This window comes from Xenopus laevis, chromosome 6L, assembly GCF_017654675.1.
Source record: "Xenopus laevis strain J_2021 chromosome 6L, Xenopus_laevis_v10.1, whole genome shotgun sequence".
NCBI classification, from domain to species: Eukaryota; Metazoa; Chordata; class Amphibia; order Anura; family Pipidae; genus Xenopus; species Xenopus laevis.
The window spans coordinates 33,815,967-33,830,516 of record NC_054381.1 but is presented as its reverse complement, the minus strand read 5'-3'; positions in this window follow the sequence as shown (position 1 = coordinate 33,830,516).

Sequence of the window (14,550 nt, the reverse complement as noted above, 5' to 3'; positions counted from 1 at the left end):
GTGATCCAATGATTGCAGTTGCCCCAACAAGATGGTAAAAGATGAAACAAAATGCATGGCAAAATTCTAGGGCAGATTCTCGAAAATTTGTGCCAAAAACTAGGATTTTGCCAAAAATAAAGCAAAAAAATGTACTTACCCCAATTCCTCCCCATTATAAGGGGCACATTTACTTAGCTGGAGTGAAGGAATAGAATAAAAAATACTTCGAATTTTAAAGTATTTTTTTTGGCTACTTCGATCATCGAATTGGCTACTTCAACCTTCGACTACGACTACAAATTGTTAGACTATTCGACCATTCGATAGTCAAAGTACTGTCTCTTTAAAATAAACTTCGACCACCTACTTCACCACCTAAAACCTACCGAGCCCATATGCTTTCTAAGTATTTTTTTATCGAAGGAAAATCGTTCGATCGACGAATTAAAATCCTTTGAATCGTTCGATTCAAAGGATTTAATCGTTTGATCGAACGATTTTTCCTACGATCGTTCGAACGAATTGTGGTAAATACTTCGACTTCGATATTTGAAGCATTTTACTTAGACGGTCGAATATCGAGGGTTAATTAACCCTCAATATTCGACCCTAAGTAAATGTGCCCCTTTAAATGTCCATATCTAAATGTGTGTGTTATTTTTGTTGCTTTTACCAGTATTTATTCTGGTATCAAAGTGTTGGTTCTGCTGGTGGCCCTTCTTGACTATCAGGACCAAAATAAGAATAAAATAAGAATAAATGCAGAAATATTGCTTTTTCATATTGCTATATTTGCAGTTACTATAACATAATTAATAAATTTAATTTATAAACATATGATGATTTAAAAAAAAAAAAAAAAAGCAACGACTGATTGAAAAGATTACCATATTATTGAAGGATATCTTAAAAATTCCATTTTAATGAGTCCTAAATATTTACATTTACTAAGTCAATAAAGTTAATAATAATGAGTTCAGCTCTCTTTCATTATAAATAAGCCCCCCTGATTTATTAAAGGCATACTGCAACATAATGATGACAAATAAGCCTATTTGCTCCCAAATCTGATGCCTTGCCTCTGTATTTGCATAGAAATTGTCAAAGAATATCTCTGGAAGTGTGACAGTAAAAGTTTATTCCATGCATAATTAATATGATTACTAGGTTGCTCCATTCCAGAGTAACAATGCTAGAATTGACTGGGTTGATGTTTTCATTAAAGTTTTTCTCCATTTAACTGTATAATAAAGAAACACAAACATTTTTTACAGTGTTTTACATTTACAGGCGCCAAAACACATACGTATATTGCTTGCATGCTTTTGTACAGTATTTCTCCAGATTTTTGCAAAGAGTACTATACACTTCGGGGGTTATTTACTAAAATCTGATTTCATGTCATTGTTTCAATAAAAATAGCTCAACCAAACTCCCATTCCTGATTAAATAACTTGAATAAATCAGATCAGGAAAAACTCAAATCATACAGGTTTTTTTGGAGGTTTCTCCAGAATTCCTTTTTCAAGTTTTTGCCTGAAAACCCCAACTTTTCTGATTATCTGGCTAAACCCAGTGCAAACCACAATATTATCAAATTGGGATGGTGTCAGGGCCCGAAGGCGCAGTTTGGAGTGCAGACCAAGGAGGAAGCAACTAGGCAAACACAGTTCGTGGTACAAAGGGTTTAGGCAGAAGAATCGTCAGTTCAGGCAAAGGTCGCTCCAGGCAGCAAGATAACGTGGTCGATATTCCAGGCAGAGGTCGGTCCAGGCAGCAAGATATCAAAGTCGAGGTTTCAGGCAAGGTCAAAGATCAAGGAATCAATAATAGTAAGCAGCCAGGAACTCAGGATAGAAGAACCTTCTGGCGACTTTAAATAGGTGGATTTTCACGCCAAAACGCGCTAGATGACGTCACAGGACGTGCACCAGAATATGCGCCAGTGTCTGCACGTTTTTGGACACCAGCGTCTAAAGTATGCGCCAGCGTAAATACGATGCGTGAAAATGCCAGCGTCACGCTGGCGTCTGACGGCCGTATGGCTTCTTCTGGGCGTCGCCATCTTGGATGTGCCGAGGACGCCTTAAATTATGCATGAACTCAACAGGTCTGAGATGGTGGGTTTTCGGATTTGTGCTTTTAGCAGCTTCGAGGTATAATAAGTCATGAAAAATTAGAGCTTTTTTCCATGAAATATTCAAGTTTTTGCCCCAAAATCCCGACCAGAATAAAGTGTGTAATGCCAATCTGGGCTATTCACACCACAGATGTGGACACTTTTCAGCTATTGCGCAGAACATGGGTTACATTGGACTCTCCCTTCAGGATCCGGGCCTTCGCTATGTGGAAGGTGTAGTGCAACTGCAACACTCAGGCTACTGTGCATACAAAACATACAAAAGATTGGGCACCAGGAAGTTCTTATGATGCAAACAAAGAAATGTTTATTAGTCAGAGACAATGTCCTCAGGTTTACTCACAACACAGTGGTTAGAGGAAAAAGGCACAGGCAAATCACATGCAGCTTTACACAGGCTGACACTCCCTTAGGACAGACTTGGCAGGCATCCCACTTCACCTCTGCGACATATTCCAGTAGTGGTCTCTGGATCAACCTCAGGGCAATCATCTCTCCTGATTCCCTCTCTGCTGGGATCCCTATACTACAGGCAATATGGCCTGGGAGAGATACCTCCAATCTATCACTCCTATGTTGGAGCTCAGAGCTGCTCTTATCTAGCTCAACCCTGACTATCTTACACTCCTAGAGTTTACTAGTACTGGGAGCTCACCTGCCACTTTCTATTCCTCATTCACGGGGTTGCCTGGTCCCCAACTTGGACACATGCCTTTCTGTGCCTTGCTGTACCCAGGCTCCCCTGAGCACACCCAGCTGGATCACCATCCAGAGGCCAAAGAGGACGAGGCCACTCCTTACACACACTATATAGCAGTGCGACAGGAAGTTGTCATTATCTCTCTTGGCAAATCACACTAAGAAAAGGGGAGGGGCCTTAAAGCCATAGGGCAGATTAACCCCCTATGGGCCCCTACAAGCGTTTTAGTAAATAATTTAATGCAAACATTTTATGTTCTCTATTTATGATCACTATTCCTTTTTATTATGCAATTTTGTTATTTATTTATCATTAAATATGGGCTCCTTAATGCCACTTGCTGTTAAGAAGAATAATAACCCTGAGCTGTAAGGGCAGTTACTGCAGAAATTGTGTTCCCAGTAGGTGACAAAGTGCCCTTAAATACCTTTTCATTACAGGACATGGGAATCAGCAAGTCTTAACTTTTGAAATCACATCATTGCACAAAAATGCAGAAAAAATACAATTATTTGGAAAACTTCAAAATTAAATATATATTTTCTACTTTTAACCAATAAATGTATGCAAATAAAATGAATGCAACCTATAGCATTTCTTATGATACTGGACTATTCATCATAGATTGTCATTTAATGCAACCCTTATTGTAATGGATCCAGCCCAATGCTTTTGGGTCAGTATTAGTTCCACAAATTGGCACACTGAGCAATTTTCTTCTTGACTAGGGTTGACTGGGTCTGGTCAGGAAGATCTGTGACCAATTTTACTGTCAGGGGATGAACTTTGTTTTGTGATGTGATATAACTCCTGGAGGTGGATCAATGTAAGAAAAGGGTCTCTTTTTTATTGAGAGCCTGCACTTAACCAGGGCACCAAGACCAAGGCCCACATGGATCACAGTCAGGGAATCAGGGATTTTATGCCCAAAACTAGACAGCTTTGAGGGTTTTAAGGAGATAATAAGTTTTAGTGATAATAAAAGACCTACGGGTAGCAAATAAAACGGCTGTATATGCCAATCTGCAGAACTAAATTAAACCATGAAGCTGAAGCCCCTGGAATAAAAGCAGCAATAGACAGCAATCTATGACAAATAGCAAAGCATAAGAGATGCTATGGAATGCATCTAATTTATTTGCATACATTCATAGGTTTAGTGAAAGTAAGAAATTGTATTTAGTTATGACTCATGAATTTGCACATTGGATATTACAAACATGATTAACACACAGTATTAAAGTTCTAATGCTGCAAAGAAAAGAGAATGAGAAGAATCACATTGCAGCATAATTTATGTGCTACAGAAATAGTGGTTAGTAATCCATGCCAAGACATACAGAAACTTATGACATTATGGTGTAGAATTGCTAAAGAAGGGGGGGGACGGACAGAATAATTAATGTAATCACATTAAATTATACCTGAAATTAAAGGAAAAGATTTACTGCTTAAGAGGTTTATCCCACTAGAAAGTAGGAGAGGAGATAAATCAACTTTTTTTTTCCTTATGCTGCCTTTAAAATTTCCATTTTTACAAATATTGGCTCATTCACCTTTGTAATAGGCACCAGTTGTGATACACATAGCATAAGTAGGTGGATGCTGCACACAGAGTGGATTGAGTTGAAAATCTTTGCCACTCAGGGAACAAGATATGGGGTTATGGTTCAAAGTTATTGTACTTTGCACCACCCCTAATTGTTTATAAATGAACTCTCTAGTTTCCAATAGCCTTTATTAGTAAGATTCTATGGGGGTTTTGCAGTAACATGGGCACAGGTAAAGCACAGACAATGATATTTTTGTGACATATTGTTCATTTACCACCGTTAAAATTTTTTAGGAAGGAAAAGCTTCAGTTGATGGTCAGGGCAAGACCCCCACAGACCTTGTACTTCACATTAGCTGAGATATGGGGCTATCTGCAAGGTTATTACATCTGCATTTATTTGCAATTCCCAACAACACCAATGAGACTCCCCTATTAAAGTTCATTTTATCAGCGGGCTGTGTGCTGTTCTGTTTGGGGGACCATTTTATAAAGAAACCTAAGGATACTATGATTTCAAAGAAACAAACCCATAACTACATGAACAAAGGGATATGGACTGCCCAAAAGAGGCAGTAGTTGTCCTACAGTTACAAGTATTTTCCTTGCATTTAATGCTATAAAGAAAAGGAACACAGTCTTGGCTAGTTTACAGGTATGGGACCTGATATCCTAAATGCTTGGGACCTGGGGTTTTCTGGATAACGGATCTTTCCATAATTTGGATCTTCCTACCTTAAGTCTACTAAATCATTTAAACATTAAATAATTCCAACAGGCTGGTTTTGCTTCCAAACAGGATTAATTATATCTTAATTAGGATCAAGTACAAGCTACTGTTTTATTATTACAGAGAAGAAGGAAATCATTTTTTAAAATTTGAATTATTTGATTAAAACGGAGTCTATAGAAGATGTACTTCCCGTAATTTGGAGCTTTCTGGATAACGGGCTTCTGCATAATGTATCCCGTGCCTGGAATACTATAATGAACGATAAATCATTACTAGCTGACAGGTTGAGGCTGACAGATTCCAAAGGCTAATTTAAAAAACAAATTCATAATGTTTGGATTTGGACAAATCATCGAATCAAAGTTCATCAACAAGATTTGCCACATCCCGAACTGAATCGTATCCCTAATTATGAAATGTAGATTGAACTATTGCATCAATGTCACATTTTTCCCAATGCTTTAAGGTCACATGACTTTTTTTTTTTTTTTTTACAGCAAAGACGATCATTTCAAGTTTCAGGAAACTTGAATATTTAAAATTTAGTATGCATAAAAGGGATAAACGTGCATATAAAAATTAGCATCCAAAAGCTGGCACTTTCCTGTAGAAGTCATAGGGGGTTGGATTGATCTGAGGTGCTATATCCCTTTAAAGGCTGTCACCCAGAGAGTTTTTATTTTGACATTCGACAACTATCAATTGCGCCTTCCAGGCTGATCAACCATTATGAGTTCTGATTCAAACTGGTGTTTTGCATGAAAAGTTTCTTCCTGTTCAGTCTATCAATATTTCTATTTATTCAATTGAACTTTGGACATGCTTTCCTCAGTGATCGGTTTCATTTAAAAGTTTCTAAAGAAACACTATTGATAAGGGGAACAATGGACCTTGGACTATTAAGGTGTCTAGTTTGATGACCTCAATGCTTTTTTTCCTAACAATAAAGGAGATGTGATAAGGGGATTCATTTCCAATGTAACATGAGCTTGTCCTAAAATGTTTAAAATTTCATATCAGACATCTGAAAAAGTCTATACTGGCTTGGCTAGTGTTAAAGTAAATTAGGTAAAAAAAGACCTATATGTATACAACCCCCAGCAATCAGGTATCTCAACTCCCAAAAACAGAATATATTCATAAGGAACTGAAATGTCCACTTTGCCCAGCATGACCGTGTACTAGAGTTGTTGTATAGAACCAGGGGTTCTGGAGGAACGCCATTTTGTTTCTACTATTTACTGTATTTACTGTATATGGCTGAAATGACAATAAAATCCACTTGACTTGACTTGGCTTGACATTTATACAGGCAAAGGAAACCTTTTTCTACTATTCTTACCTCCACATAATCAATAAAACACCTGGGAAAAAACAGAACTGGTTATGATTTTGGAGCATCCTCAATGAATCCCCTAAAACAATATGTTTGTGAAGATAGACTGGAAATAGAGGTCTACAAGAAACCTACCCACACAGACCAGTACCTGCTGTTTGACTCCCACCAGCCACTAGATCACAAACTGGGGATCATCAAACTCTACATCACAGAGCAGACACGATCCCCACCAGCACAGAGGCTAAGTTGAAAGAGAGGGAATATCTCAGAGGGGCCCTAAAGACATGTGGGTATCCAGATTGGACTTTTGTAAAAACCGGTAGAAAAAGAAGCAAGATCCTATGTTACAAGTTATTCTGAATTGAGAAAGCCAGTTGGATGACTGAGTGATGAAACGTCTTCAAGAAAAACACAGAAAGTCCAGTTGATTTGACTTATTTCTATAGATACCCCTATAACATTTTCTCTTGGCAGGGAAATTCCATATTCTGACTGCTCCTAAAGTGAAGAAACCCTGTCTGTACAATGTACATAAATGCCTTTTGTAAACAGGTATTGGATCTGTTATCTGGAAACGCATTATGGAAAGGCCATCTCCCATAGACTCCATTTTATCCAAATAGTCCAAAATTTTTAAAATAATTTTCTTTTTCTCTGTAACAATAAATAGTACATTGTACTTGTTTAGATGATTTTGTAGTAGACTTTAGGAATGATGATTACTGAGACTCAGTGTCGGACTGGGACACCAGGGGCCCACCCAAAAACCTTAGACCAGGGGTCCACCATAAAACCTTAGACAGGGGCCCACTCTCAGTACTAATATTCTTCCTCTCCTCAATCAACCTCTATTCTCCTAGTTTCTTTTCTATACATACTATAATCTATTATTCCATCTATTTAGCCTCTTTGTTCTCATATAATAGGGAATGGCCATGAAATAGGCCAAAAGTTTAGCAGCATGAGCCCACTGACACTTTGGCCCACCGGGAGTTTTCCTGGTATCCCGGTGGGCCAGTAGGAGACTGCTGAGACTTATTCCTTATCTGGTAAACCACAGGTCCCGAGCATTCTGGATAATAGGTCCCATACCTGTAGTCTCATCTCTGCTGCCATATGGAATTTAAGTTTGATATACATTTCTTTTTATTGAATAAAAACTATTGTTGAGCCAATACAATCTCTGAAATTTGAGTTAATTGGACAAGTGCATTGGAGTCAATGGCCATATTTTCTAGCCTTTTTTCCCCATGCAACAAAACGAATTTTTTTCCACTGTGAAACAAAATACATTGTAACATTCTACAGCAGAAACAATTGTAAATTGTCTCTAACTCTTTTGTAAATTCAATAAGTTGTCCCTTCATTTTTTTTTTTACTTTTGGGAATCATTTTTGTATCTGTTCTAAAGAACAAAAGAATTTTTATTGTATTTCAGTTTCCTTTTTTTATTAGAAGTTTATCCCCTATATGTAATAAAAGGCACAAAGTTTGCCCAGGAGCAGTTACCCATAGCAACCAATAAGATGTTTGAGTTTAAACAGGTGACCAGTTAATACTACATGCAGATTAGTTGCTATGGCTTACTGCTCCTGGGCAAACTTAGCGCCTTTTATTACATAACCCCCTTGGAGCCTTATTTAATATCACCACAATATATTACTATAAATGACTTAAAGTTTTTACATTCAATATTTTGTCATGTAAATATGCAATATTATAACCTTGCTTAATGCTTCAGATCACCTTCATTTGTTTTGTCTCAAAATGGCTTCATATTTTAATCTCTACAGAGCTTTGCCCTCTATAACAATTTTTTTAATGTGAGTTTGTATGCTTTATATATCAAAAAGGCCTATGAGTTCCAATATGTATAAAAAATAAAGCAGCCAGCTGTAAATGCAAATAAAATCCCATGATAAGAGGGAGACATTTTTCTACATTCACTAGGGCAACATTTTAATCCTTCTCTGATTCCCACTGTCAAGGCCCTTGTATCTGCCACTTTATCTTGATCTTATCAGTGCTTGAAGAAGAATGGACATTTCATGCAGCAATTTAGATTCTTGGGTGACAGTGATATAGTCATGGTGATTAGGCCTCAGGGTGTATCCAAATGTTTAGTGGAAATGGATAAAGAAAAATATTCAATATTATAAAGAGGAAGATTTACTGTACAGGTATGGCATCTGTTAACTGGAAACCCGTTATCCAGAAAGCTCCAAATTATGGGAAGGCCACCTCCTCTAAATTCCATTTATTCAGATAATTAGAATGATTCTTTTTTCTCTGTAAAAATAAAGCAGTAGTTTGTTCATCTAAAATATTATTCATTTGAATGGGAGGCAAAACAATCCTAGTTGATTAAATTAATGTTTGAATAATTTTAACTTAACCTATGGAGATACAAATTACGGAAGGACCCCTTATCCGGAAAACCCCAGGTCCCATGCATTCTGAATAATAGATCCCATACCTGGGATACTAAGGATTTGCCAGCTGAGGATGAGAACAATCAGAGCTAGTACAGGAGAGAAGCAGCAATGAATGCATACGTCTGATTGTAGAACTCTAATCAATGACCAGAATGGATGTATCACCCTTCCCATAATTTAGGGGCCGATTCACTAACTTCGAGTGAAGGATTCGAAGTAAAAAAACTTTGACCATCGAATGGGCTACTTCGACCTTCGACTGCGACTTTGACTTCGAATCGAAGGATTCGAACTAAAAATCGTTCGACTTTTGGACCATTCGATAATCGAAGTACTGTTTCTTTAAGAAAAAACTTCGACCCCCTAGTTCGCCACCTAAAAGCTACCGAACCCAATGTTAGCCTATGGGGAAGGTCCCCATAAGCTTTCCTAAGTTTTTTTGATCGAAGGATATTCCTTCGATCGTTGGATTTAAATCCTTCGAATCGTTCGATTCGAAGGATTTAATCGTTCGATCGAAGGAATAATCCTTTGATCGTTCGATCGAACTATTTGCGCTAAAATCCTTCGACTTCGATATTCGAAGTCGAAGGATTTTAATTCCCAGTCAAATATCGAGGGTTAATTAACCCTCGATATTCGACCCTTGGTGAATCGGCCCCTAAGTGTTTCCTTATGTTGCTGCTTAATATTCTTCCTTCTGATTGTGTATCTTGGATAAAGCACATAACATCATCACATGATCTCTCTTTCTCCCTTCTCCTTTTACACTGCTGTACTCTGTATTGTAAATAGATCTATAAAGCTTTTCTTGTTTGGTATAAACACACCTGAGACCTTATGGGCAAATCAGCATGAGTTCAAAGTTTGACTCCATTCTGATAGCGAGAAACCGCAAAGATAAAACTGCTAATTGGGTGAGATCAGAGTATTGAATAGTTACAAATAGATTGTAACCAATAAACAACATTGGGGAAAAAATGACAGGTCTATTCTACATCCTCTGCTCTAGTTGAGGCTTCTAGAATGTAGAAACACAATGTAGAAGCCACTTTCTGCTATTTAATATCATTACATCTGAGATTAAAGAAAATATATTTCCCTTGTCTTCTTGTCACTGTCTTAACAGACAAGTGCATGATTACAGTATGCATGTTGGAGAGGAGAGACATGACAGAAAATAGGCAACAGGAGACACCTGCAATTCCAAATTATCTGAAGAATTTTAGAAATCTGTTTAATTACACGATTCTTCGTGTTAAATGTAGTATAAGTATTATGCCTGTTTCTTAAAAGATTATATTTTCCATGACACTTGTCAGGTCTCTGTCTGCAAAAAAAAAAAAAAAATGGATGAAATTGTATATCAATGGAGTTGTTAAAGAAAACAATTCTGATTGTAACCAAATCTGTCTTTCGTGGAGGTGCAGCTGGAACTTCTGCATTTTTTCCCCTTTAAATGATTATGCTTTTATATATTCTGTTGAAGTGATAAAACCTGAGGAGCCTTAGCCTAGAAATGACACCTTGTCTTTTATACTGCGAGAAGCATGGCTTGAAAAATATACAATCGCCAGAAGGGAGCGATTTTCTAAAATTAAAGGCAGACAGAAAAGGCGAGGTGTCAAAAGTTTCCTCTGCAAATAGAGCTCTGGATGTTACTCACCTACATATCCCTGTCACTCTTGCTCTATTCTGGAAAGCGCAACATGGGGAGAGGGGTAACATAAGAGAGCCCCTTGTACAATGCCATGTGTTTTTAATTATGGCTAAACACAGCGCTCGCTAGAAAACACTGTGTGAATAAACAGTACAAAGAGACAAACCAATTTGTCTTTGTACGAGCACCCAGACACAATTGTATAAAAAAAAAAAAGCCGTTGATCATTCTTCACCATTAGTTTATTTTTGGCTTATATTTTTATTGGACTATTGCTTTATCACAGCACACTTTGCACAGAAATGCGTATTTCATTTTTAAATTCAAATTCATTATAAATACAGGTATGGGCTCTATGGTCCATAATGGGGTTTTCCAAATAACGGATCTTTCTGTAAATTGGATCTTCATACCTTCATCCTCCTAAATAATAATTTCAAAATGTATTAAACCCAATAGGCTGTTATTGCTTCCAATAAGGATGCATTTTATCTTAGTTGGGATCATGTACAAGGTACTAGTTTATTACTACAGAGAAAAAGGAAATCATGTTCAAAATGATGAATTATTATTAAATTAAAATGGAATCTATGGGATAAATGTGTCAGTCTATCAAGCTGAATCAACAGTTACCTTGGCTTTTCCTACATGACTCCACAGATGTAGTTAGATGACCTTATAATTATGATCTAATAGTAACATAGTTTATTTGGGTTGAAAAAAGACAATAGTCAATTGCATCCCCTTTAAATACCATACCTTAGTGTGGGAAGGCTGTATACCAATAGCACTGCAATTTAACCAGTTGATCCTTAAAGGAACAGTAACACCAAAAAAATAAAAGTTCTTTTTAAAGTAATGAAAATATCATGTACTATTGAGCTGCACTGGTAAAATTGATGTGCTTGCTTCAGAAAGACTACTATAGTTACAAGCTAAGGCCCGGACTGGCAATCTGTGGGTTCTGGCAAATGCCAGAGGGGCTGCTATAAGGTGCCACAGAAAGTCAGTATTTAGTGGGCTGGTAGGGGCTAAGTGGGCCTCTTGTGGGCTGATTGGGCCTCTGTGTACCTTAAATGCCAAGGCCTATTTAAATTCTCAGTCTGGACCTGAACAAGCTGCTGTGTAGACATGGGGGCAACTTTCAAAGCTGAAAAATGAGAAAAGGCACAAGATACACAGCAGATAACAGATACGTTCTGTTGCATACAATAGGATTCTTCAGAACTTATCTGTTATCTACTGTGTGTCCTGTGTTTGAATAGCTGCCCCCATTGTTTTGATTGTAAGCTCTGCTGGGGCAATGAATCAAGAAGTGCTGCAGAATATGTCAGCTGTGTATAAATAACAAATAATAACAACAACCCATAGTATCCTGGCTGAAATAACCCTGAAGAGTCTTCCAATATGATTCATGCTGTTTGACCTGCCTGATACACTCATCAACTTCATCAAATAAGGATCATGTGAATATAAACTTGTAACTTTTATGACCCAGATCACAACTGTACCTGCTCCCTCATAGAACACTATTACATTTATGACCCTCTCTCTTAGCTGGGGTGATTGGAGAATAAGATAATGAATAGCGATGGGCGAATCTGTCCCGTTTCAATTCACTGGAAAATTTCCGAAAATCCAAAAAAATTTGCGAGATGGTGAAAAATTTGCGAAACACAAGCAACAATTTTTACATGCACAACTTTTTTGTCCAGATGCATTAAAGTCAATGGGCGTCAAAGTCAATTTTTATACAAGCAACTTTTTTGCACAGCAAATTTTTTTCACCGGCAAATTTTTTGCAGCAGGTGGCGAAATGCGAATTCATGCCAGGCGAATAAATTCGCCCATCGCTAATAATGAACTACAACTGAAATGCTGTGATTGAAGAAATAAGGGCACCGTGTTTATTTTACCCTGTTTGATAACATAAATGAGATTCACACTTAATGCTCTTGATCTACAACGTAGTGAAGCCAAGTGCTGCTCTTTCTAAACTGACCTTTCACTTCTAAAGTGTACTATGACAGGTGCTTTACTGTCACTTTACATTTAAAATCTAACACCTTGTTCACAGAGTCCCTGCTCCCCAATATCATATAGTTGGTTGGTTGTCTTAGGGAACAGTTTCTTTACTGGGGCCTTCTGCTCAAGGCTCGCCAGCAAGATCCACCCTTAAGAACAGATATAATCCAGTGAGGAAGCCTGTGGTCCTTTCAATTAAAAAAAATATGGTCTGGAACTTGTCATAACAACCTTGAGCAAAGAGAATCTAATTCCCCCCCAAAGGACATAGATAAACTGGGACTTCCTAAGCCAATAAGGATTTTAACCATATGAGTAGTGGTGAGCAAATCTGTCTCATTCGAATATTTTGCGAAGCGCATTGAAGTCAGTGGGCGTCTATGTGCAAGAATTTTTTATGTGCGTGATCAAAGTCAATAGGCGTTTTTTCTTGTGGCAACTTTTATGTCCAAAAGCATTAAAGTCAATGGACATGTCTTCTTAAGTTGTCTTGGTGACAATTTTGTCTTGGCCACTTTTTCTTTCCACGGCCGCAGTTTCGCTAGAAAAATAGCAGATGGCGAAATGCCGAAATTTTGCTGCGAATCTATGGCTACCAAGAAAAATTCACTCATAACAACTTATGAGTCCCTACATACCTGTGGATCACCCAATAAAGCTCAGAATAAATAACTTGCATGCCCTTATAAGGTGAAGGTGTGAGTCCTTCAGGTGATGACCAGTATCGAGCGAACAGGTAGAAACCCAGAGGTTCCTAACTCTAAACCTAGCAGAGCCTTAAGGTGGCCATAGATGTAGAGATCCACTCGTTTGGCGATGTCGCCCATATTGAAGTGAGCGATATCAGGCTGATCCGATCATCGGCCCTAGGAATTATATTGGATCTGATACGGGCGGTCGGATTGCCGGACTGCATACACAAATAGATGCAGCTGCGTTCCGACTCGATTTTTTAACCTACCCGATCGAGATCTGCCCGACTTTCGGACAGATATCAATCAAGGAAGCCCGTTGGATGGTCCCACACACGGGCCAATAAGCTGCCGACTTGGTCTGTCGGCAGCTTTTATCGGCCCGTGTATGGGGGCCTTAACACAAACAGGCATAGGATTTTTTGCCCACATTGCTGCATAGTTTAACACCCCAAGCAGCTGTTAAATACATAACCTTTCATTTACTGCCAAAGAGTTGCACCTTTCAGTAGCAGGTTGCTCCTTCAGCTTTGTTAATTTATAAACTTATCTTATTAACGGTTACAATGCACTTTTACACTTTTATTATTTTTTTTCTCATTAGGTATTTTAGTAGAAATGTGTCACCCTAATTCCCTAGATGCACACCGCATTCAGGTAATCCTTCAGACTGTACGGTGGTATTTAACCTCGTTATATTTTGCCATGCTATTGATCGTAGTGAGATTTAAATGCCTTGAAAGAAAAATACATATATATCACATCAGAAATCACTACAATTAGACTACTAACAAGGAACAGTACAGGGAGTTATCTCACTCTTTTGCCCTTATGACCCAGATACAAAAGGAATATTCTTTTCATTTCTTCCAATGTACAACCATTATTTACAATTGGTAGCAGTGTGAAGGTGGTTCCAATATTAGTTAGGCTGCTTTGCTCCATTCTTTTGGGGTTTGTGAATGCCGTTATTAAAGGATTATATGGCGTTGTGAATTTCCCACATTAGGCCGAAATACTTGGATCTTGGGCACAAGTAGGAAATATGAGGACGGTCAGCTATTTTGCCGCAGCTTCTTCATTAAAATTGGACACTTTGGCAAATATTTTATTAGCTTTGGCCATCATTTGGGATGAAAATATCATGGCCTGGAAAAACAAAAATGTGTGCAGTATTATTCATGTTTTATTTTCAGTAAAACATCTCTTGTTTTTCCATCAGTTTATGCAAAAAAGCTGGCAAAGAGAATGCAGACATGGGGAAGTCTTGCCGGCATAAATGGTTCTGTTCT